Source organism: Rhinoraja longicauda, chromosome 40 (assembly GCF_053455715.1).
Source record: "Rhinoraja longicauda isolate Sanriku21f chromosome 40, sRhiLon1.1, whole genome shotgun sequence".
NCBI classification, from domain to species: Eukaryota; Metazoa; Chordata; class Chondrichthyes; order Rajiformes; family Arhynchobatidae; genus Rhinoraja; species Rhinoraja longicauda.
In genome coordinates, this window is record NC_135992.1 from 8,657,313 (window position 1) to 8,680,189 (window position 22,877).

General features: G+C 52.8%; 1 protein-coding gene across 4 annotated transcripts in view; it reads right to left on the reverse strand.

The window, feature by feature from the left end:
* Nucleotides 1-9,442, reverse strand: part of LOC144611533 (sodium-dependent neutral amino acid transporter B(0)AT2-like) — a 42,475-nt gene extending 33,033 nt beyond the window's left edge. Inside the window, exons 1-2 of one of the 4 annotated variants that reach the window (XM_078430677.1) lie at nucleotides 9,385-9,442; nucleotides 1,404-1,629 (exon numbers count right to left, since the gene is read on the reverse strand). The gene's annotated coding sequence lies outside the window, so the exon portion shown is untranslated. Of the gene's footprint in view, nucleotides 1-1,198; nucleotides 1,630-3,360; nucleotides 3,489-8,466; nucleotides 8,530-9,384 lie in introns of those variants that run through there. The other 3 variants (XM_078430674.1, XM_078430676.1, XM_078430675.1) reach the window with 3 other exon arrangements.
* Between the last annotated feature and the right edge of the window lie 13,435 nt (nucleotides 9,443-22,877).

A 22,877-nucleotide genomic window follows, 5' to 3' on the forward strand; every position in this document is an offset into this window, starting at 1 on the left:
TATTCGGACTACTTCGGTAGATGTGACAATAAAGCACTCTGGACTCATGTGAACCCCTCCCATATTCTCCCACTCACTCGCACACAAGGGGCAACTTACAGAAGCCAATTAACCGACCAACCTGCACAGCATTGAGATATGGGTGGAAACCGGAGCACCCGGAGAAACCCACTTGGTTAGAGGGGAGACCATGCAAACTCCACACAGACAGAACCCGTGGTCAGGATTGAACTTCGGTCGAAGGCAGACACAAAATGCTGGAGCAACTCATTGGGTCAGGCAGCATCTCTGGAGAGAAGGAATGGGTGACGTTTCGGGTCGAGACCCTTCTTCAGAACGTGGGTCTCTGAAGCTGTGAGGTGGCACTCTACCTGCCACTGGGTCGGGTAACAGTAAGCAACAAGCCTGGAAATGGATTACAGACACAAAATGCTGGAGTAACTCAATGGGACAGGCACCATCCCTGGAGAGATTATCTCCAGAGATGCTGCCTGTCCTGATGAGTTACTCCAGCATTTTGTGTCTATCTTCGATTTAAACCAGCATCTGCAGTTCTTTCCTACACACTGGAAATGGATTGGTTTAGTATAGAGATACAGTGTGGAAACAGGCCCTTCGGCCCACCGACTCCATGCCGACCAACGTACCACTAGTTCTATCCTGCACACTGGAGACAATGTTACCAAACCTACTAATGTCTCCGTGATGTGGAAGGAAACCAGAGCACCCGGAGAAAACACACGAGGTCACGGGGAGAACGCGCAAACTCCACACAGACAGCATTCAGTCAGGATCGAACCAGAGTCTCTGGCGCTGTGAGGCAGCAGCTCTACCGCTGCTCCACCGTGCCACCACTCAGTGCTGTGGTGAGGCCGGTGAGTGGCTGGAGGATGTGTGACCATGCGTCACACAGACCGATCCCCGTACATCCCCTTACAACGGGTCCTCTGTCCATCGCGGTGTTTTTATTTACTTTCTAAAACAGTTTGCCAGGCCGTTAACCTATTAGCTCCCAAACTGGTGGACGGGTAGCAGTAGGTTCTCTGGCCTTCTCCAAGGGTAACGTTTAGAGATACAGCGCGGAAACAAGCCCTTCGGCCCACCGGATCCGTGCCGACCAGCAGTCCCCGCACATTATCAGTATCCGACACACACGAGGGAGAATTTTTACATTTACCAAGCAAATTAACCTACATACCTGTATGTCTTTGGAGTGCGGGAGGACACCAGAGATCTCGGAAAAACCCCAGGCGGTCACAGGGAGAACGTACAAACTCCGTACAGACGGCACCCGTAGTCGGGATCGAGCCCGGGTCTCCGGCGCTCCAAGCGCTGTAAGGCAGCAAATCTACCGCTGTCTGCTAATGTCTAATGACCGCTGATGTCTGGCAAGGCTGGCTCACCTCCCGCTGCAGCCTCTGCTCCGGTTCCTTGGCAGTGCCAGGTTGGCACAGCCATCTGTGGCCCCACCTTCAGCTCTCGCGGTGGGAACGGCTTCAGGTCGCTGTCATTAGCGAGCGTCTCCAGCGAAGAAAGCGCGGTGCGAGCGGGAGAGCACGGGACCGGGGAAGAGGCCGCGGGGATTCACTGAAGCAACACGAAACCCTCAGCGGCAGAAATCAACTTGACCTACAGAGAAAAAAACCCCACGTTAATACCTCCAAGAGGCACTCACAGGAAGTTGAGAGACACAGCGCGGAAACGGGCCCTTCGGCCCACCGAGTCCACGCCGAACAGCGATCCCCGCACACTAACACTATCCTACACGCACTAGGGACAATTTTACCTAGCCAATTAACCTACAAACCTGTACGCCTTTGGAGTGTGGGAGGAAACCGGAACACCCGGAGAAAACCCACGCAGGTCACGGGGAGAAGGTGTAAACTCCGTTCCGACAGCGCCCGTAGTCACACAGAAACGGCACTTTGAAAAAGTGTTGTCTTGGCCAAGAGGTTCAGAGTAACTCTGTACAGACAGTAGTCAGGATTGTACCCGGGTCTTTAGTTTAGTTTAGTTTAGTTTTGTTTAGAGATACAGCACAATTTGTTGCACCGAGTCCGCGCCGACCAGCGATCCCCGCACACTAGCACTTCGCTAGACACTAGGCACAGTTTTGCAATGTCGCTGAAGCCAATGAACCTACAAACCTGGGAGTGGAAAGGGAGTGGAACCGCTAACCTTCAACTTTACAGCACACTTGTTTCAAACGTATGTTTAGTTTATTTTAGAGATACAGCGCGGAAACAGGCCCTTCCGACCAACGACCCCCGCACACCAACACGGTTCTACACACGCTGGGGACAATTACAATTATACCAAGCCAATTAACCTACAAACCTGTACGTCTTTGGAGCGTGGGAGGAAACCGGAGCACCCGGAGAAAACCCACGTGGGTCACGTGCAAACTCCGTACAGACAGCGCCGGTAGTCAGGGTGGAACCCGGGTCTCTGGTGCTGTGCGGCAGCAACTCTACCGCTGCGCCACCGTGCCCAGTGTTTGTAGTAGTTACCTTGTGAAACAGCTTGCCAGTCAGTTAACCCATCGACTCCCAAACCAGCGGACTGGTTGCAGGCACCAGCTACCCTTGGAGAAGGCAAGAGGTCGTCCTGCTTACCTGTCCACCAGTTTGGGAGTTAATAGGTTAACGGACCGGCAAACTATTTTGGAAAGTTTAAAAAAAGCACAGCGAAGGACAGAGGACCCATTCTACGTCGTGCACTGTTCCGGAACAGTGGCCCCCCATTTCCAGACCCCCCCTTACCCCCCACACACACACACACACACTGTGCCTCACAGACTCTACTGCCCAGAATATCTCAGTGTCCAAACCCTCAACACATGCACTTGAAGGATCGAGACCCTTCTTCAGACCCGAAACGTCACCCATTCCTTCTCTCCCGAGGTGCTGCCTGACCCGCTGAGTTACTCCAGCATTTTGTGCCCCCCCTTCGATTTTAACCAGCATCTGCAGTTTTTATCCCGTGCTTAAAGGATGTCGGAGCCCCTCACGAGGGGTGGAAGGATGCGTGCTTCAAAGGCACAGGAGGTGATTCCTTCCAGACTGGCAATCGATTTTTGCACAACACAAGGAATGCTAAAGGAAAAGAATAAAAAGCCAAGTGCAGGGTGACACGAGAAGGTTTTTACTCTACCTGTCAGCTGCTACTTGTGAAGTGCAGGAGAGAGAGAGAGTGAGAGAGAGAGAGAGAGAGAGAGAGAGTGAGAGAGAGAGAGAGAGAGAGAGAGAGAGAGAGAGAGAGAGAGAGAGAGAGAGAGAGAGAGAGAGAGAGAGAGAGAGAGAGAGAGAGAGAGAGAGAGAGAGAGAGAGAGAGAGAGAGAGAGAGAGAGAGAGCACATACACAGCTTTGGCCACTCTCCTCCAGCAGCAGCTGAGGCAGAGTTCGCGTTGCCACATCAGCAAGGGAAAGCTTCCAGCTCCCCATGCCAGCAATGTGGGAGAGATCTGGCAGCCTCTGCCCTGCAAGGGGAGGAGGCAGAGAGGGGGAGGGAAGGAGGGAGGGAAGGAGAGAGGGAGGGAGGGAGAGAGGGCAAGAGGGAAGGAGAGAGGAAAGAGGGATGGAAGGAGGGGAAGGAGAGAAGGAAGGAAGGAGAAAGGAGGCAGGGCGAGAGGGAAGGAGAGAGGGAGAAAGGGAGGGCGGTAGGGAGAGAGGGAGGGAAGGAGAGAGGGAAAGAGGGAGGAAGGGAAAGGGAGAGGGGGGAGGGGAAGAGGGAGGGGGAGAAGGGAAGCACACGGAAGAGGGAAAAAAGGGAAAAGGAAGGAAGAAGAGGAAGGGGGAATAAAGGGAGAGCATGCAGGCAAGGGTGGGTGGAAGGGTTGGGACAAGGAGCAAGGGGGGCCGAGTGGGTGGGGGGGGGTGGGATTGGGGCAGCAGGAAGGTGGGGGGGGCAGTTGGAGGGTGTTCTGCCCATGTCTGGTTGGCTGCCATTGCTACTCATCTCCCATTCCCTCAGCAACTGTCCGTCCCCCCCCTCACCTGCTCCACCTCCTGGGCGAGGGGAAAGAGGGAATCCATCGTGTAAAACGTGGGCGCTCGGCTGGCGATGAAGTGAGAGAGGAGGAGGCAAAGAGCGTCTCGGGAAATCAAGAACCACTGATGCTACAGCCTCCCCACACCTCCCTTACGCAGAGATAGATCAACCATATTCATGCACATCGCAACACCAGAGACCTGTTGTCATGGCCTCACTCAAGAATGAATGACAAACACCACCAATAAGCAGCCTTAAAAACAGGCAATGGGAACGGGATGTCCACATCACTAACTATGTCGGGAAAATATTAAATTAAGTTAATCAGCCCTCATCTGCAAATCATGGATGAGATCACACGAGATATTAAGTGGCTAATCTCCTGCATTAATGCATTAACACACAGTTTAGTTTAGAGACACAGCTCGGCAACAGGCCCTTCGGCCCACCAGGTGGGTGCTGACCAGCGATCCCCGCACACCAACACCATCCCACACGCACACACGAGGCACAATTTACAATTATACCAAGCCGATTAACCTACAAACCTGTACGTCTTTGGAGTGTGGGGGAAACCGGAGACCCCGGAGAAAACCCACGCAGGTCACGGGGAGTAGGTACAAGCAGCGCCCGTAGTCAGGATGGAACCCGGGTCTCTGGCGCTGTTAGGCAGCAACTCTACCGCTGCGCCACCGTGCCGGCCCACAGTTAAGGACTCATCAGCATGGACTGGAGTTGGAAAATGGCACCACTTGAATGACTTGGATGAAGGGATTAAAAGTACCATTAGCAAATTTGCAGATGATACAAAGCTGGGTGGTAGTGTGAGCTGTGAGGAAGATGCTATGAGGTTGCAGGGTGACTTGGACAAGTTGTGTGAGTGGGCGGATGCATGGCAGATGCAGTTTAATGTGGATAAGTGTGAGGTTATCCACTTTGGTGGTAAGAATAAGAAGGCAGATTATTATGTGAATGGTGTCAAGTTAGGAAAAGGGGACGTACAACGAGATCTGGGTGTCCTAGTGCATCAGTCACTGAAAGGAAGCATGCAGGTACAGCAGGCAGTGAAGAAAGCCAATGGAATGTTGGCCTTCATAACAAGAGGAGTTGAGTATAGGAGCAAAGAGGTCCTTCTGCAGTTGTACAGGGCCCTAGTGAGACCGCACCTTGAGTACTGTGTGCAGTTTTGGTCTACAAATTTGAGGAAGGATATTCTTGCTATTGAGGGCGTGCAGCGTAGGTTTACTAGGTTAATTCCCGGAATGGCGGGACTGTCATATGTTGAAAGACTGGAGCGACTAGGCTTGTATACACTGGAATTTACAAGGATGAGAGGGGATCTTATCAAAACATATAAGATTATTAAGGGGTAGGACACGTTAGAGGCAGGAAACATGTTCTCAATGTCGGGGGAGTCCAGAACCAGGAGCCACAGTTTAAGAACAAGGGGTAGGCCATTTAGAACGGAGATGAGGAAAAACTTTTTCAGTCAAAGAGAGTTGTAAATCTGTGGAATTCACTGCCTCAGAAGGCAGTGGAGGCCAATTCTCTGAATGCATTCAAGAGAGAGCTAGATAGAGCTCGTAAGGATAGCAGAGTCAAGGGGTATGGGGAGAAGGCAGGAACGGGGTACTGATTGAGAATGATCAGCCATGATCACATTGAATGGTGGTGCTGACTCGAAGGGCCGAATGGCCCACTCCTGCACCTATTGTCTATTGCTCCGTTTATGGTACACATGAGAATTAAACACGTAGAAACAAGGAACTGCAGATGCTATGTTTACAAAAAACAGGCACAAAGTGCTGGAGTAACTCAGCAGGTCAGGCAGCATCTCTGGAGAAAATGGATTGGTGACTGAATTTCTCTTTATGAGTTTAGCTTATTGTTTCGTGTGCCGGGCTACAGGGTAAAGCTTTTGTTACGCGCTGACCAGTCAGCGGAAAGACAATCCACGATTGCAATCGATCCTTCCGCAGTGTGCAGATACGTGATCAAGGTAATAACGTGAGCAACGTTTAGTGCAACTTTAGACTGAAGGGTCCCGACCCGAACCGTCACCGATCCATTCTCTCCACAGATGCTGCCTGACTCGCTGAGTTACTCCATCACTTTGTGTCTACTCAAAATATAGTTCTGTCCCGATGCAGGGTCTGAAAGTGGGGACACAGTTTGACAGGGCGCTGAAGAAGGCACATGGTTTGCTCGCGTTCATCGGTCAGGCCATGGAGCACAAGAGACGGGAAGTCACGTTACAGCTGGAGGTGACAATGCGTGGAGTATTGTGTGCAGTTCTAGGTCGACATGCGAGAGGAAGGATGTGATTCAGCTAGAAAGTGTGCAGGAAGTCATAAGGATGGTGCTAGTATTCGAGGGATTGAGTTATAAGGAAAGACTGGATAAGTTGGGACGGTTTTCTCTGGCGCTCAAGAGGCTCGACGGGGTAACGATATAGCGGTTTGTAAAATCATGGGCGGCATAGATAAGTTCAGAAGATAGACACAAGAAGCTGGAGCAACTCAGCAGGTCAGACAGCATCTCTGGAGAAAAGGAATCGGTGACGTTTCAGGTCGAGACCCTTCTTCAGGGGGTCCCCTGACTCTCAGTCTGAAGAACGTCATCCATTCCTTCTCTCCAGAGATACCGCCTGACCCGCAGAGTTACTCCAGCTTTTTGCGCCTATCTTCGGTTTAAAGCAGCATCTGCAGTTCCTTCCTACACTACAGATACGGCCAGTCTTTTTCCCAGAGTCGGGAAGTCTAAAAGGTTGGCAGGACATAGATTTAAGGCAAGAGGGGAAAATATTTTAAGGGTATCTGTGGGACAACGTTTTCAATGTGCAGAACCAGCTACCAGAGAAGGCTGTAGAAGCAGGTACAATTACAATGTTTAAACGACATTTAGACAAGTACATGAATAGAAAGAATTTATTTATTCACAAAATGCTGGAGTAACTCAGCAGGTCAGGCAGCATCTCGGGAGAGAAGGAATGGGTGACGTTTCGGGTCAAGACCCTTCTTCAGACTGATGTCGGGGGTGGGACAAAGGAAGGATATAGGTGGAGACAGGAAGATAGAGGGAGCTCTGGGAAGGAGGAGGGGAAGGGAGGGACAGAGGAGCTATCTGAAGTTGGAGAAGTCGACGTTCATACCACCGGGCTGCAAATATGAGGTGCTGCTCCTCCAATTTCCGGCGGGCCTCACTATGGCACTGGAGGAGGCCCATGACAGAGAGGTCAGACTGGGAATGGGAGGGGGAGTTAAAGTGCTGGGCCACCGGGAGATCAGTTGCGTTAATGCGGACCGAGCGCAGGTGTTCAGCGAAGCGATCGCCGAGCCTGCGCTTGGTTTCGCCGATATAGATAAGTTGACATCTAGAGCAGCGGATGCAATAGATGAGGTTGGAGGAGGTGCAGGTGAACCTCTGTCTCACCTGGAAAGAATGTTTGGGTCCTTTGATGGAGTTGAGGGGGGAGGTAAAGGGACAGGTGTTGCATCTCGTGCGGTTGCAAGGGAAAGTGCCCGGGGTTAGGGTGGTTTGGGTAGGAAGGGACGAGTGGACCAGGGAGTTGCGGAGGGAACGGTCTCTGCGGAACGCAGAGAGAGGAGGGGATGGGAAGATATGGCCAGTGGTGGGGTCCTGTTGTAGGTGACGGAAATGTTGGTGGATGATATGTTGGATCCGCTGGCTGGTGGGGTGGAAGGTGAGAACGAGGGGTATCCTGTCCTTGTTGCGAGTGGGGGGATGGGGAGCAAGAGCGGAGCTGCGGGATTTTTTGTGAATAAATCGATTTGTACCAGCATCTGCAGTTATTTTCTTATACTAATAGAAAGAATTTAGATGTATCTGGGGCAAATGCAGACAATGGGGTTAGCTCCAGTAGGAAGCTTGGTTGGCATGGATACGTTGGGCCAACTGACTGGTTTCTGTGTTGTAAAACCACATGACTTCAGCCGCACGAATGCTAGCACTGGTGTCTCATTATACTAAAGACCCAGGTTCAATCCCGCTCTCAAATGCTGTTTGTGTGGAGTTTGCACGATCTCTATCACCGTGTGGGTTTCTCAATGTGCCCCAAATTCCTTCCACTTGCAAAAAACACGGATTCACACAGCACGGAGACAGGCCGTCCGGCCCAACTCGTCCCTGCTCACCATCTACGCAAGTCCCTCTCAACCTTGCCAATCTACGTGTCTCGATGCAGGGTCTGAAAGTGGTGACACAGTTAGACAGGGCACTGAAGAAGGAACATGGTTTGCTTGCCTTCATCGGTCAGGCCTAAGAGCACAAGCGTCTCATAGACATGCTGGTAGGTTAACTGGACATGTGTATCCTCGGTAAATGCATGTCACAGAACAAAGGGGATTCAGGGGGTAGAAGGGACCGAGAGGATTGCACCACTGAGAGCCGTGGGCCGAATGGCCTGTTTTTTGAGCTGCAATAATTAAAAACTACATTTATTTTTCTATTATTACTTGTTATAGGTGTCTCAAGGTATGGTGTAGCTTTATTCAGTTCCACGCTTCTCATTGACTCCTAATTTTGTCGCATTCGCCCTCCATAAAATCATGTCTGCATTTATTAGTGTCTGAATCACCCCAACACCTCTCCGGCTCGTAAATATCCTGACTCCCAGCCTCCATTCCTCCCTTCTCCCATCACCATCCCATCCCTGTCTCCATCCTTCCCATCTTCTGCCATCTATTCATCCCACCCTCCCCAACCTTCCCTCCAGTCTCCCTCCCTCCATCCAGATATCCTGACTTCCCCATCCTCCTCCCTTCATCCCCCATCTCCTGCCCCATATCCCCCTCTCTCCCCTACCTCTCCCCTTTCTCCACCCCCCTCTCTCTCCCCATCTCTCCCCTCCTCTCCCCATCTCCCCCTCTCCTTCCCCTTCTCTCCCTCCTTCCTCCTCTCCCCATCTACTGCCCCTCTCTCCCCCCTCCCTCTCCCCTCCCTCTCCCCATCTCACCCTTCTCCTTCCCCCTCTCCCCCTCTCCTTCTCACCCCCATCCCACCTTTTCCCCCCAAGCCCCCTCTCTCCCCCCCTCCCTCTCCCCTCCCAATCTACTGCCTCTCTTTGCCCCTTACTCTCCCCTCTCCCTCTCCCCCTCTCCCCCCTCCCTCTGCCCCTCTCCCCCTCCCCCCTCCCTCTGCCTCTCTCCCCCCTCCCTCTCCCCCTCTCCCTCTCTCCCCCCTCCCTCTCCCCCTCTCCCTCTCCCCCTCCCCCCACTCCTTCCCTCTCCCTATCTCTTCCCCTTCTCTCCCAACCCCCCTCTCTCTTTCCTCCCTCTCCCCCCACTCCTTCCCCTATCTCTCTCCCCTCTCTCCCCCCTCTCCCCATCATCTCCTCTCTCTCTCCCCTCTCCCCCCCCCGGGCCCACATTTACCTCAGGCCTCCGGTTCCCGCCGCGTGGAGCCGTTTCTGAGGCGCCCGTTGCATCAGCCCGGCCCCGCCCATCGCAGCCACGACACCCTCCCCTCCCCCCCCCCTCACACTCACTCTCTCCCCCCTCACACTCACTCTCTCCCCCCTCACACTCACTCTCTCCCCCCTCACACTCACTCTCCCCCCTCACACTCACTCTCCCCCCTCACACTCACTCTCCCCCTCACACTCACTCTCCCCCTCACACTCACTCTCTCCCCCCTCACACTCACTCTCTCCCCCCTCACACTCACTCTCCCCCCTCACACTCACTCTCCCCCCTCACACTCACTCTCCCCCTCACACTCACCCCTCACACTCACTCTCCCCCTCACACTCACTCTCACACTCACACTCACTCTCCCCCTCACACTCACTCTCCCCCTCACACTCACTCTCACACTCACACTCTCCCCTCACACTCACTCTCCCCCTCACACTCACTCTCCCCCCTCACACTCTCCCCTCACACTCACTCTCCCCCTCACACTCACTCTCCCCCTCACACTCACTCTCCCCCTCACACTCACTCTCCCCCCTCACACTCTCCCCTCACACTCACTCTCCCCTCACACTCACTCTCCCCCTCACACTCACTCTCCCCCTCACACTCACTCTCACACTCACACTCACTCTCCCCCCTCACACTCACTCTCCCCCTCACACTCACTCTCACACTCACTCTCTCCCCTCACACTCACTCTCCCCCTCACACTCACTCTCTCCCCTCTCACTCTCCCCTCACACTCACTCTCCCCCTCACACTCACTCTCACACTCACTCTCTCCCCTCACACTCACTCTCCCCTCACACTCACTCTCTCCCCTCTCACTCTCCCCTCACACTCTCCCCTCACACTCTCCCCCTCTCCCTCACACTCACTCTCCCCCTCACACTCACTCTCACACTCACTCTCTCCCCTCACTCTCTCCCCTCACACACTCACTCTCCCCCTCACACACTCACTCTCCCCCCTCACCCTCACTCACTCCCCTCACACTCACTCTCCCCCTCACACACTCACTCTCCCCCCTCACACTCACTCACTCCCCTCACACTCACTCTCCCCTCACACTCACTCTCCCCCTCACACTCACTCTCACACTCACTCTCTCCCCTCACACTCACTCTCCCCCTCACACTCACTCTCTCCCCTCTCACTCTCCCCTCACACTCACTCTCTCCCCTCTCACTCTCCCCTCACACTCACTCTCCCCCTCACACTCACTCTCCCCCTCACACTCACTCTCCCCCTCACTCACTCCCCTCACACTCAATCACTCCCCTCACACTCACTCTCCCCCTCACACTCACTCTCTCCCCTCACACTCTCCCCTCACACTCACTCTCCCCCTCACACTCACTCTCCCCCTCACACTCACTCTCACACTCACTCTCTCCCCTCACACTCACTCTCCCCCTCACACTCACTCTCTCCCCTCTCACTCTCCCCTCACACTCTCCCCTCACACTACCCCTCTCCCTCACACTCACTCTCCACCTCACACTCACTCTCCCCCTCACACTCTCCCCTCACACTCACTCTCCCCCTCACACTCACTCTCTCCCCTCTCACTCTCCCCTCACTCTCCTCTCACACACTCTCTCTCTCCCCTCACTCACCCTCACTCTCACCCTCACCTTCCCCTCACACTCACCTTCCCCTCACTCTCCTCACTCTCCCACCTCACCCACACTCTCCCACCTCACCCACACTCTCCCCCTCACCCTCACTCTCTCCCTCACTCTCCCTCACTCTCCACCCTCACTCTCCTCACTCACCCCCTCACACTCACTCTCCCCCTCACTCTCACCTTCCCCTCACACTCCCCCTTACCCTCACACACTCAACCTCTCCCTCACTCCCCCCCTCACCCTCACTCTCCCCCCTCACCCTCACCACTCCCCCCTCATCTCTCTCCCCAAACTTACATCTCCCCCCCACACCCTCACTCTCCCCCTCCCCCTCCACCCTCACTCTCCCCCTCAACCTCCCCCTGAAACCCAACAACCAGTCAAATTTAAACAGCCTCTTACACTGCCTTGAGGACATAAAATGTTGGATGGCACAGAACTTCCTCCAATTAAATGAGAGCAAGTCTGAGGTCATCCTATTCGGCCCCCCCCCCCGACTCCATCAAATCGATAACAGGCAGTCTTGGAAGTCTATCCTGCCTAGTCAAACCGCATGTCAAAAACCTCGGCATGATATTTGACTCTGCATTAAAATTTGATAAGCAAGTCAACGCTGTGGTAAAAGCCAGCTTCTTCCTACTTCGAACCATAGCTAAAATCAAACCTTTCCTCCAATTCGACGACACAGAAAAAATCATTCACGCTTTCATTTCCTCCCGTCTAGACTACTGCAACTCCCTATACACTGGGATCAGCCAATCATCCCGGTCCCGCCTGCAACTGGTCCAAAACGCCGCAGCGAGACTCCTGACGGGTACCCGTAAAAGGGACCACATCACCCCGATTCTGGCCTCTCTCCACTGGCTCCCTGTACGGTACAGAATCAACTTCAAGCTCCTCCTATTCACGTATAAAGCCCTAAATGGACATTCCCCCCCTACATCAAAAATCTTCTAACCCCCCTCTCTAACTCCAGGTCCCTCAGGTCGGCCGACTTGGGGCTACTCACTATCCCGCGGTCTAGGCTTAAGCTCAGGGGTGACCGCGCTTTTGCGGTTGCAGCTCCTAGACTGTGGAACAGCATCCCTCTCCCCATCAGAACTGCCCCCTCCATCGACTCCTTTAAGTCCAGGCTCAAAACCTATTTCTACTCCCTAGCGTTTGAGGCTCATTGAGGAGGCGCTGTGAACTGTTTGCGTGCTACTGTATGTTTCATTTTTTTTCCTTAGTACCTAATCAGATGTACAGCACTTTGGTCAACGTGGGTTGTTTTTAAATGTGCTATACAAATAAAATTGACTTGACTTGACTTGACTCTCCCCCCCACACTCCCCTCACCCCCCCCCCATACAACCTCCCTCCCTGATCTTTCTCCCCAAACCCACCTCTCCCCCCACACCCTCTCCTCTCCCCCCACACCCTCCCCCCTCATCTATCATCTGTTGGTTTGCTGGGAGATTGTCCCCTGGCTTGGACAGCTGCCAACGTGTGGGCGGCACATTCAGATATTTGTAAAGAGAAGGAAGTTAGGAGTAAACTGACATAAAGCCATGCTAATGACGACAGAAAATGCAAAAATTAAGAAATGTTCTGGAGAGTACTGGTAGAGTTACTGCCTTACCGCACCAGAGACCCGGGTTCGATCCTGACCTCGGGTGCTATCTGTGTGCAGTTTGCACGTTCTCTCCGTGACCGCGTGGGTTTCCTCCGGGTGCTCCGGTTTCCTCCCACATCTCAAAAGACGTGCGGGTCTGTAGATTAATTGCCCTTTGCAGAATTGCCACTAAAGTGTAGGGAGTGGATGAGAAAGTGGGTTAGCATGAAACCTGCATGGACGGGTGATCAGTGGGCCGAAGGGCCTGTTTCATTGCTGTATCTCTAAACTATGTACCAGAACATGGACATAAGGTCAATAGTGGGGTGGAGAATGGCTCACGTTAAGGAATCGAATGGCGGATGACCTGGAATTGAAGCAATGTAGGTTTAGTTTCGTTTTATTTTAGTTTGGAGATACCGCGTGGAAACAGGCCCTTCGGCCCACCGGGTCCGCACCGACCAGCACATCAACACTGTCCTACGCACACTTGGGATCATTTACATTTATGCCAAGCCAATTAACGTACAAAACTGTACGTCTGGAGTGTGGGAGAAATCCGAAGATCTCGGAGAAAACCCATGCAGGTCACAGGGAGAACGTACAAACTCCGTACAGACAAGCACCCTTAGTCAGGATCGAACCTGGATCTCTGGCGCTGTAAGCGCTTTAAGGCAGCAACTCTACCTCTGACTCAGTATTAACAAAAGTCACGAGCCTACTCTGTGCAAATATTTGCCAACGTTGTTCAAACCTATTTTATTGAAGTAAACCACCCCTTCAATGGAAGTTTTGAATAATTTGCATCCCTTGTTGCAAATGCCCTTGCTTACTAGTGAGATAGACTTATCACCCTTCCAAGGGAACTATTTCACGTGCCACTGTATGCAAACTGTCCTGTTTGTGGCGGTAGATGGGGCAGGTTACGGAGCTGTACTGAACAATACTCTCCCAGCTCGAAATCTTATCATTGTTGTATCAGGCAGAGAAAGAAATCTGAGTCCGAGTTCCTTGCATACTGAAAAACAACTTGACCCCTACATGTAAGCTAGGATCCAAGGGAGTTTATTGTTGCTGAGTTTATTGTCACGTGTATTCACTGGAGTTTAGAAGGATGAGAGGGGATCTTCTAGAAACATATAAAATTATAAAAGGACTGGACAAGCTAGATGCAAGGAAAATGTTCCCAATGTTGGGCGAGTCCAGAACCAGGGGCCACACAGTCTTAGAACAAAGGGGAGGCCATTTAAAACTGAGGTGAGAAGAAACTTTTCCACCCAGAGAGTTGTGAATTTGTGGAATTCTCTGCCACAGAGGGCAGTGGAGGCCAAATCACTGGATGGGTTTTAAAAGAGAGTTAGATAGAGCTCTAGGGGCTAGTGGAATCAAGGGATATGGGGTGAAGGCAGGCACGGGTTATTCATTGTGGATGATCAACCATGATCACAATGAATGGCGGTGCTGGCTCGAAGGGCCGAATAGCCTCCTCCTGCACCTATTTTCTATGTTTCTATGTGTACCGAGGTACAGTGAAAAGCTTTTTTCACTGCGAGCCATGAATGTTGCATGCCACGTTATTGCCTCGGGCCGGTATATTATCAAGGTTTTGCTGCCTGCCAACACAATCAGTACGGTGTGCTTGTCGTCATTGCTAAGGGCATTGAATATAAGAGTCAGGATCTCGTGATGCAGTTCTATGAGAGTTTGGTTTGGCCGCATTTGAATAAACTTGGATTGTTTTCTCTGGAACGTCGGAGATGAAGGGGAGACTTGATAGAAGTATGTAAAATTATGGGTGGCATAGATAGGGTAGACAGTCCAAACTGTAGACAGGCGGCACGGTAGAGTTGCTGCCTTACAGCGAATGCAGCGCCGGAGACTCAGGTTCGATCCTGACTATGGGCACCGTCTGTACGGAGTTTGTACATTCTCCCTGTGGCCTGCGTGGGTTTTCTCCGAGATCTTCGGTTTCCTCCTCCACACTCCAAAGATTACAGCGAATGCAGCGCCGGAGACTCAGGTTCGATCCTGACTACGGGTGCTGCACTGTAAGGAGTTTGTACGTTCTCCCCGTGACCTGCGTGGGTTTTCTCCGAGATCTTCGGTTTCCTCCCACACTCCAAAGACGAACAGGTATGTAGGTTAATTGGCTGGGTAAATGTAAAAATTGTCCCTAGTGGGTGTAGGATAGTGTTAATGTACGGGGATCGCTGGGCGGCACGGACTTGGTGGGCCGAAAAGGCCTGTTTCCGGCTGTATATATATGATATGTACAGGTATGTAGGTTAATTGGCTGGGCAAATGTAGATATTATGGCGAGTCCGAAACTTGTAAGTTGTAGACGAAGTTTATTGCAGCCGCAATACACGAATACAAAGCCAAAACAACAAGTTACAGGACAACCAATATAAACTTACTGTCTTCCTTGAAGACTTCGCCGAACTGGCTAAATCGGGCGCCAAACGCGCACCTGACATCGCTGGCCAATCAGCGATGTCGTTCCTGGACCAATCCCCACGGTCGCGCTCCCACGTGACCTCGCTGGCCAATCCGAGGGTTCGACGACCTGGACCATTCTCTATGGTCGCTACATGACCCCCCCCAGAACCCGAGGTGCGGAACCTAGCAGGGAGCCGGATTTCGCGACCATAACGAGTACGGAGAGGGACAGCCTGAACCACAGGAGCCGGAGGTTCCGGACTTGGTGGAACAGCCGGCACGGGAGGTTCTGGAGGAACTACCGGCACAGGGGGTCCTAGAGGAACTGCCGAAACGGGGGGTCCTAGGGGAACTGCCGAAACGGGGGGTCCTGGAGGAACTGCCGGAACGGGGGTTTGTGGACTGGGCGGAACTAACGGAGGTCGGCCTCTTCTAGGGGTTTGACCGACCAGGACTGGTTGATCCGGGTCCAAATGGGCAGGTTTGAGCCGGGACACCGAGACGAGTTCACTCTTGCCGCCCATGTCTAAGGTGAAAGTAGCCGTTCCCTTACGTAAAACCCGGAACGGCCCTTGATAGACTCTCTGCAACGGGGCGCGATGGGCATCTTTACGCAAAAAAACAAACTCACAGTCCTTCAGGGAAGACGGTTCATGTACCATAGGACACCCATGACGTGAAGTTGGTACTGGAGCCAGGGAGCCCACCCGTTCCCGGAGAGATGCTAACGCTGCTGGGACTGTAGGGAGCAGGGCTGAAGGGTCCGGAAACAGATCTCCGGGTACTCGAAGGGTCGAGCCATATACCAGCTCTGCGGACGACGCACCGAGATCTGGCTTAGGAGCAGTCCGGATGCCCAAAAGAACCCAAGGGAGTTGGTCTACCCAGTCCGGGCCTTCAAGCCTTGCACTGAGGGACGCCTTAAGTTGGCGGTGGAACCTTTCTACGAGTCCATTTGCCTGGGGGTGATATGCAGTTGTGGGTTGTAATTTGGACCCGTACAGTTCCGCCAGCGCGGCCCAGAGGGACGAAGTGAACTGTGGCCCTCTGTCAGTTGTAATAACTGCCGGGACCCCGAAACGAGCTACCCAATGAAGGGCCAAAGCCCTAGCACAAGACGCGGACGAAATATCAAACAATGGGAAAGCCTCTGGCCACCGGGTGAACCGATCCACCACCGTGAGGAGGTGGGTGTAGCCCCGGGAGGAAGGCAAAGGCCCGACCAAATCCACGTGGATGTGGAAAAAACGAAAAGCCGGGACTTCGAAATCCTTTACGGGGGGCTGGACGTGGCGCTGGACTTTAGCGGTCTGACAGGGCACGCAGGAACGTGCCCACCCCGCTACCTGTTTCCGCAGGCCATGCCAGACAAACCTCGCTGCCACCAAGGCAGAGGTGGAGCGGATGGACGGGTGCGCCAGCCCATGAATGGCATCGAAAACCCGGCGCTGAAGGGAGGGCGGCACTACCGGCCTGGGACGAGGAAGAGAAACATCGCACCAGACTTTCGTGCCCTCCGACCCACAAGCTACCTGGGCCAACTTCAATCCCGAAGTGGTGGACTGGTACGTCGAAACGGTATCCGCCAGGAGCTGTGCCTCCGCGAGCTCCTGGGGATCCACTTCGCAGTCCACCGCCGAAATAGGGGGAAAAGCAGGTCTAGACAGGGCGTCCGCAACGGCATTAAGCCTACCCGCGATATGACGGACATCTGTGGTAAATTCGGAGATAGCAGTCAGGTGCCGCTGCTGGCGGGCCGACCATGGGTCAGACAATTTCAAAAAAGCAAATGTTAATGGCTTGTGGTCCGTAAAGGCCACAAATGGGCGGCCCTCGAGGAAATACCTGAAATGACGGACAGCTAAATAGAGAGCTAGAAGCTCCCGGTCAAATGCGCTATATTTCAGCTCGGCCGAATTTAGTTGCCGGCTGAAAAACGCTAAAGGCTGCCAACGGCCACCAACCTGCTGCTCCAGAACCCCACCCACCGCCACGTCAGAGGCGTCAACCGTCAGGGCCGTGGGGGCGGAGGGGCTCGGATTGACCAACATGGTGGCGTCTGCCAAGGCTGCCTTAGCTGCCGTAAAAGCCGACTCTGCGGCCGGGGACCACAACAACTCTACCGGATTCCCTGCAAGGCATTGGAAAAGCGGGCGCAGAACTCGCGCCGCTGCCGGAACGAATCTATGGTAGAAATTAACCATGCCTACGAACTCCTGCAGACCTTTAACTGTGGTGGGCCTGGGAAAAGCCCGGATAGCCTCCACCTTCTCGGGTAAAGGGACGGCGCCGGCAGGAGTAATTCTGTGCCCTAGAAAATCGAGAGCGGGCAGGCCGAATTGACATTTGGAGAGTTGGATAATGAGCCCGTGGTCTTGAAGCCGCTGGAACACGGTCCGCAAATGGGCCTGGTGTTCCTGCACTGAGGGGCTGGCTACCAGGATGTCGTCCAAATAAATAAACAAAAAGGGTAAACCCCGGCCCACGCGGTCCATCAGTCGCTGGAAAGCCTGTGCCGCGTTCTTTAAACCGAAAGGCATACGCAACCATTCAAACAACCCGAACGGAGTAATAGTTGCAGTTTTTTGTATGTCCTCCGGTCGCACCGGAATCTGATGGTATCCTCGCACCAAATCGATTTTGGAAAACACCACCGCTCCTTCCAGGCCAGATGAAAAGTCCTGTAGGTGCGGTATGGGGTAGCGATCAGCCGTGGTGATAGCATTGAGACGCCGATAATCGCCACATGGCCTCCACCCCCCAGATGCCTTGGAGACCATGTGTAACGGCGAGGCCCACGGGCTCTCAGACTGACGGACAATTCCCATTTCCTCCATCTTCCGGAACTCCGCCCTTGCCACCACCAGTTTGTCTGGCGGTAGTCTCCTGGCCCGAGCGAAAACGGGAGGGCCTTCGGTGCGGATGTGATGGACCACACCGTGCTTAGCCGAAGGTGCGTCGAAACGTTGGACGAGCAGCTCTGGAAACTCTGCCAGAATCGCAGCATACGAGTCGGGGGCCGCGACGACGGCCTGGACAGTAGGGCTGGGCGAGGAGGCGATTGTCGGAGCGACGTGCTCATCTTCGGCAGAGGGTCGGAGGTCGTTACCGCGGACATCAGGAACCAGTGAAAAAGCCCAGAGAAAATCTGCGCCCAGGATCGCTTGTTTGACGTCGGCTATGATGAATGGCCATTCGTACGTGCGGAGGCCTAACACAAGGGACATCTTCCGTGTACCGAAAGTGCGAATTGGGCTGCCATTAACCGCGATGAGGGTGGGACCTGTCTTACCCGATCTGGTTTCGAGGTCGGTCGGCGGCACTATGCTGACGATGGCTCCCGTGTCGACCAAAAATTCTGTGTCCGTGAATCGATCATGGACATAGAGGCGCCGGTTCTGGCCAATCGTAACTGCCCCTATGTACGATCGGCCGAGGCATTTCCCGCGAAGGTACAAGGCAAACGACAGTTGCGGGATTCGTTACCCCATCGTAGGTGATAATAGCACCAGCCGCGCTTGTGCGGATCTTTTTGGCGGGCTTTCGGAGAATTGGCGGGAGACGTGGCGCCATCTTGCTGTCGCTGTGGCGTGGTCACCGATGTCGAGACTTTGTTGATCGAACCACTTGCCTTGTTTTTTGCCGCCATGAGCGCGTCCGCTTTCGCTGCATATGCTTCGGGGTCCTTAAAAGAACAATCCGTAAGCAGCAGTCGGACATCCTCGGGAAGTTTCTCGCGGAATGCCTGTTCAAACATCGGGCAATCCGTATGCTCACCGGCTAGCACCATCATTTCGGCCATGAGGACGGAAGGCAGTTTGTCTCCAAGCTCCGGTAGGTGCAGAAGTTTTGCCGCACCACCATGCTTATTTAACCCGAAGGTTCGCAGTAATACCTTCTTCATGGTTTCATACTTGTCTTCCGCAGGTGAATTTACGATGAACCGCATCACGCGCTTGGTTGTGTCCGGCGATAGAGCGCTGACGAGGTAGAAGTACTTCGTGGAATCGTCCGACACCTTCTTTATATGGAATTGGGCCTCGGCGTGGATAAACCAAGCTTGCGGTGCGTACGTCCAAAATAACGGAAGATGAACGCCTGCCGCGCTTGACTCCGGTGTGCCCTGCTCGGTCATCGTCAACGAGGCGTCGGGTTCCTGCTCAGTTGGTGATCGTCCAGATCACGTTTGGGGTCACCAATATGGCGAGTCCGAAACTTGCTAGTTGTAGACGAAGTTTATTGCAGCCGCAATACACGAATACAAAGCCAAAACAACAAGTTACAGGACAACCAATATAAACTTACTGTCTTCCTTGAAGACTTCGCCGAACTGGCTAAATCGGGCGCCAAACGCGCACCTGACATCGCTGGCCAATCAGCGATGTCGTTCCCTGGACCAATCCCCACGGTCGCGCTCCCACGTGACCTCGCTGGCCAATCCGAGGGTTCGACGACCTGGACCATTCTCTATGGTCGCTACAATATGAAGATAACGGCATTAAGATAAGGTAGCCAAAAGCTCATCGAATTTGGGATAGTCTTGTAAGCTAAAAGAACCGTCTTTTATGTATTCTATGAAGTAACTTATTACCAAGGATAATAGAGCAGAGCAAGATAGACCACTCAACCCTAAAAACTGTACTACGTCACGGCGCCATTTTAGTAGGCAGAAACTTGCAGAAACATTTTAAAAGAAAAATAACAAAAATCTGTGAATTGATAGATGAGATATATTCTGCATTTTAATGGTATCATCACACATTATGTTCCCCCAAAACACTAATTACACTGCCAGAGGCAGAGCGAACGGCGAGTTTTGCCTACTAAATGGCTCCTTTGCGTACTACACTTCAGTATAGGCGATTTCAACGGAGTGGTTCATCTTGCTCCTCTAGTATCTTTGGGAAGGTTGGAGACGGGTGGGGGGGGGGGGGGGGGGGAGGTGGTGATGGGAGAAGGGAGGAATGGAGGCTGGGAGTCAGGATATTTACTAGCCGGAGAGGTGTTCGGGGTGATTCAGACACTGATAAATGCAGACATGATTTTATGGAGGGCGAATGAGACAAAATTAGAGGCTCTGGAGAGTCAATGAGAAGCGTGGAACTGAATTAAGCTACAGTATACCTTGAGACACTTATGACAAGTAATAATAGAGAAATAAATGCAGTTTTTAATTATTGCAGCTCAAAAAACAGGCCATTCGGCCCACGGCTCTCAGTGGTGCAATCCTCTCGGTCCCTTCTACCCCCCTAATCCCCTTTGTTCTGTGACATGCAGATGGTTTACGGTATCCAGTTAACCAACCAGCATGTATGTCTAAGAGACGCTTGGACAGGTACACGGATAGGCAAGGTTGAGAGGGACTTGCGTTGATGGAGCACCTTGGTGAGCACGGACGGGTTGGGCCGAACGGCCTGTCTCCGTGCTGTGTGAATACGTGTTTTTTGCAAGTGGAAGGAATTTGGAGCACATTGAGAAACCCACACGGTGATAAAGATCGTGCAAACTCCACACAAACAGCATTTGAGGGCGGGATTGAACCTGGGTCTTTAGTATATGAGACACCAGTGCGACCTTTCGTGCGACTGAAGTCATGTGGTTTTACAGCACAGAAACAGGTTGGCCCAACGTATCCATGCCAACCAAGCTACCTACTGGAGCTAACCCCATTGTCTGCATTTGCCCCAGATACATCTAAATTCTTTCTATTCATGTACCTGTCTAAATGTCTTTTAAACATTGCAATTGTACCTGCTTCTACAACCTTCTCTGGTAGCTGGTTCTGCACACTGAAAAAGATACCCTTTAAATATTTTCCCCCTCTTGCCTTAAATCTATGTCCTCCAAACCTTTTAGACTTCCCTAGTCTGGGAAAAAAGACTGACCTTATCTATAGTGTAGGAAGGAACTGCAGATGCTGCTTTAAACCGAAGATAGGCGCAAAAAGCTGGAGTAACTCTGCGGGTCAGGCGGCATCTCTAGAGAGAAGGAATGGAGGACGTTCTTCAGACTGAGAGTCAGGGGACCCCCTGAAGAAGGGTCTCGACCTGAAACGTCACCGATTCCTTTTCTCCAGAGATGCTGTCTGACCTGCTGAGTTGCTCCAGCTTCTTGTGTCTATCTTCTGAACTTATCTATGCCGCCCATGGTTTTACAAACCGCTATATCTGGGGGCGTGGCTGTGTTATGCAGCTGTGGCTCACCGGCAGTCTCTCCGTTTTTTTTTTGTTTTTTTGTCATTGTCGTTGTTAAATGTACGTTTTGTTTTATTTTTAATTCTGTGTATGTAGGGGGGTGGTGGGGGGGTTGGGGGAAACCTTTTTTCAAATCTCCTCCTCAACGGAGATGTGACCTTTACCGTGTCGTATCTCCGTTCGCGCTACGGCCTAACATCGTGGAGTCGGCGGCCTCCAGCTGGGATCGACCTCAAAGACTCCGGTCGCAGGGCCTGGACTTACCATCTCGGAGGCTTCGGCCGTGGGCCCTGCAGACCGCAACATCGGGAGTTCGCAGGTCCCTGGCTGGCGACCGGCTTTTGGGAGCTCCAGCCGTAGCAGCTTCGACCGCCCCGAAGCGCGAGGTACGATCAACCCGCCCTCAGGCCCTTCATCACCCTGCGTGGCCCGGCCGCAGCACTTTCCATCGCCCGGTGGGGGCTCAGGACTTTCATCGGCCTGCTCGGCTCTGCCCTGGGACTTTCCATCGCCCGGTGGGGGCTTCAAAAAGTTGGGAGCCTCGATCACCTCGTGGCACCACGGGAGAAGAATGAGGAGGAGATAAGACTTTGCCTTCCATCACAGTGAGGGTATGCCTAGAGCAATCACTGTGATGGCTGTTTGTGTAAAAAATTATATCTGTGTGTCTTGTGCTTTTTAATGTCTACTGCCGGACCCTGACGTGAGAGGACGCTGGCGTTGTGTATTCGCCGCTTTTCCGTCAGGATAGTTTGTCTGTTTGTTTCTATGTTGATTGTTTTTGTAAAGCGCTTTGAGCATGTGATAAGGCACTATATAAAATAAATGGATTATTATTATTATTATTATATCGTTACCCCGTCGAGCCTCTTGAGCGCCAGTGAAAACCGTCCCAACCTATCCAGTCTCTCCCTTATAACTCAATCCCTCGAATACTAGCACCATCCTTATGACTTCCTGCACACTTTCTAGCTGAATCACATCCTTCCTCTCGCATGTCGACCAGAACTGCACACAATACTCCACGCATTCTCACCTCCAGCTGTAACGTGACTTCCCGTCTCTTGTGCTCCATGGCCTGACCGATGAACGCGAGCAAACCATGTGCCTTCTTCAGCGCCCTGTCTAACTGTGTCCCCACTTTCAGACCCTGCATCGGGCCAGAACTATATTTTGAGTAGACACAAAGTGATGGAGTAACTCAGCGAGTCAGGCAGCATCTGTGGAGAGAACGGATCGGTGACGGTTCGGGTCGGGACCCTTCAGTCTAAAGTTGCACTAAACGTTGCTCACGTTATTACCTTGATCACGTATCTGCACACTGCGGAAGGATCGATTGCAATCGTGGATTGTCTTTCCACTGACTGGTCAGCGCGCAACAAAAGCTTTCCCCTGTAGCCCGGCACACGAAACAATAAGCTAAACTCATAAAGAGAAATTCAGCCACCAATCCATTTTCACCAGAGATGCTGCCTGACCTGCTGAGTTACTCCAGCACGTTGTGCCTGTTTTTTGTAAACACAGCATCTGCAGTTTCTTGTTTCCACGTGTTTAATTCTCATAAACGGAACAATTTATTCACAAAATGCTGGA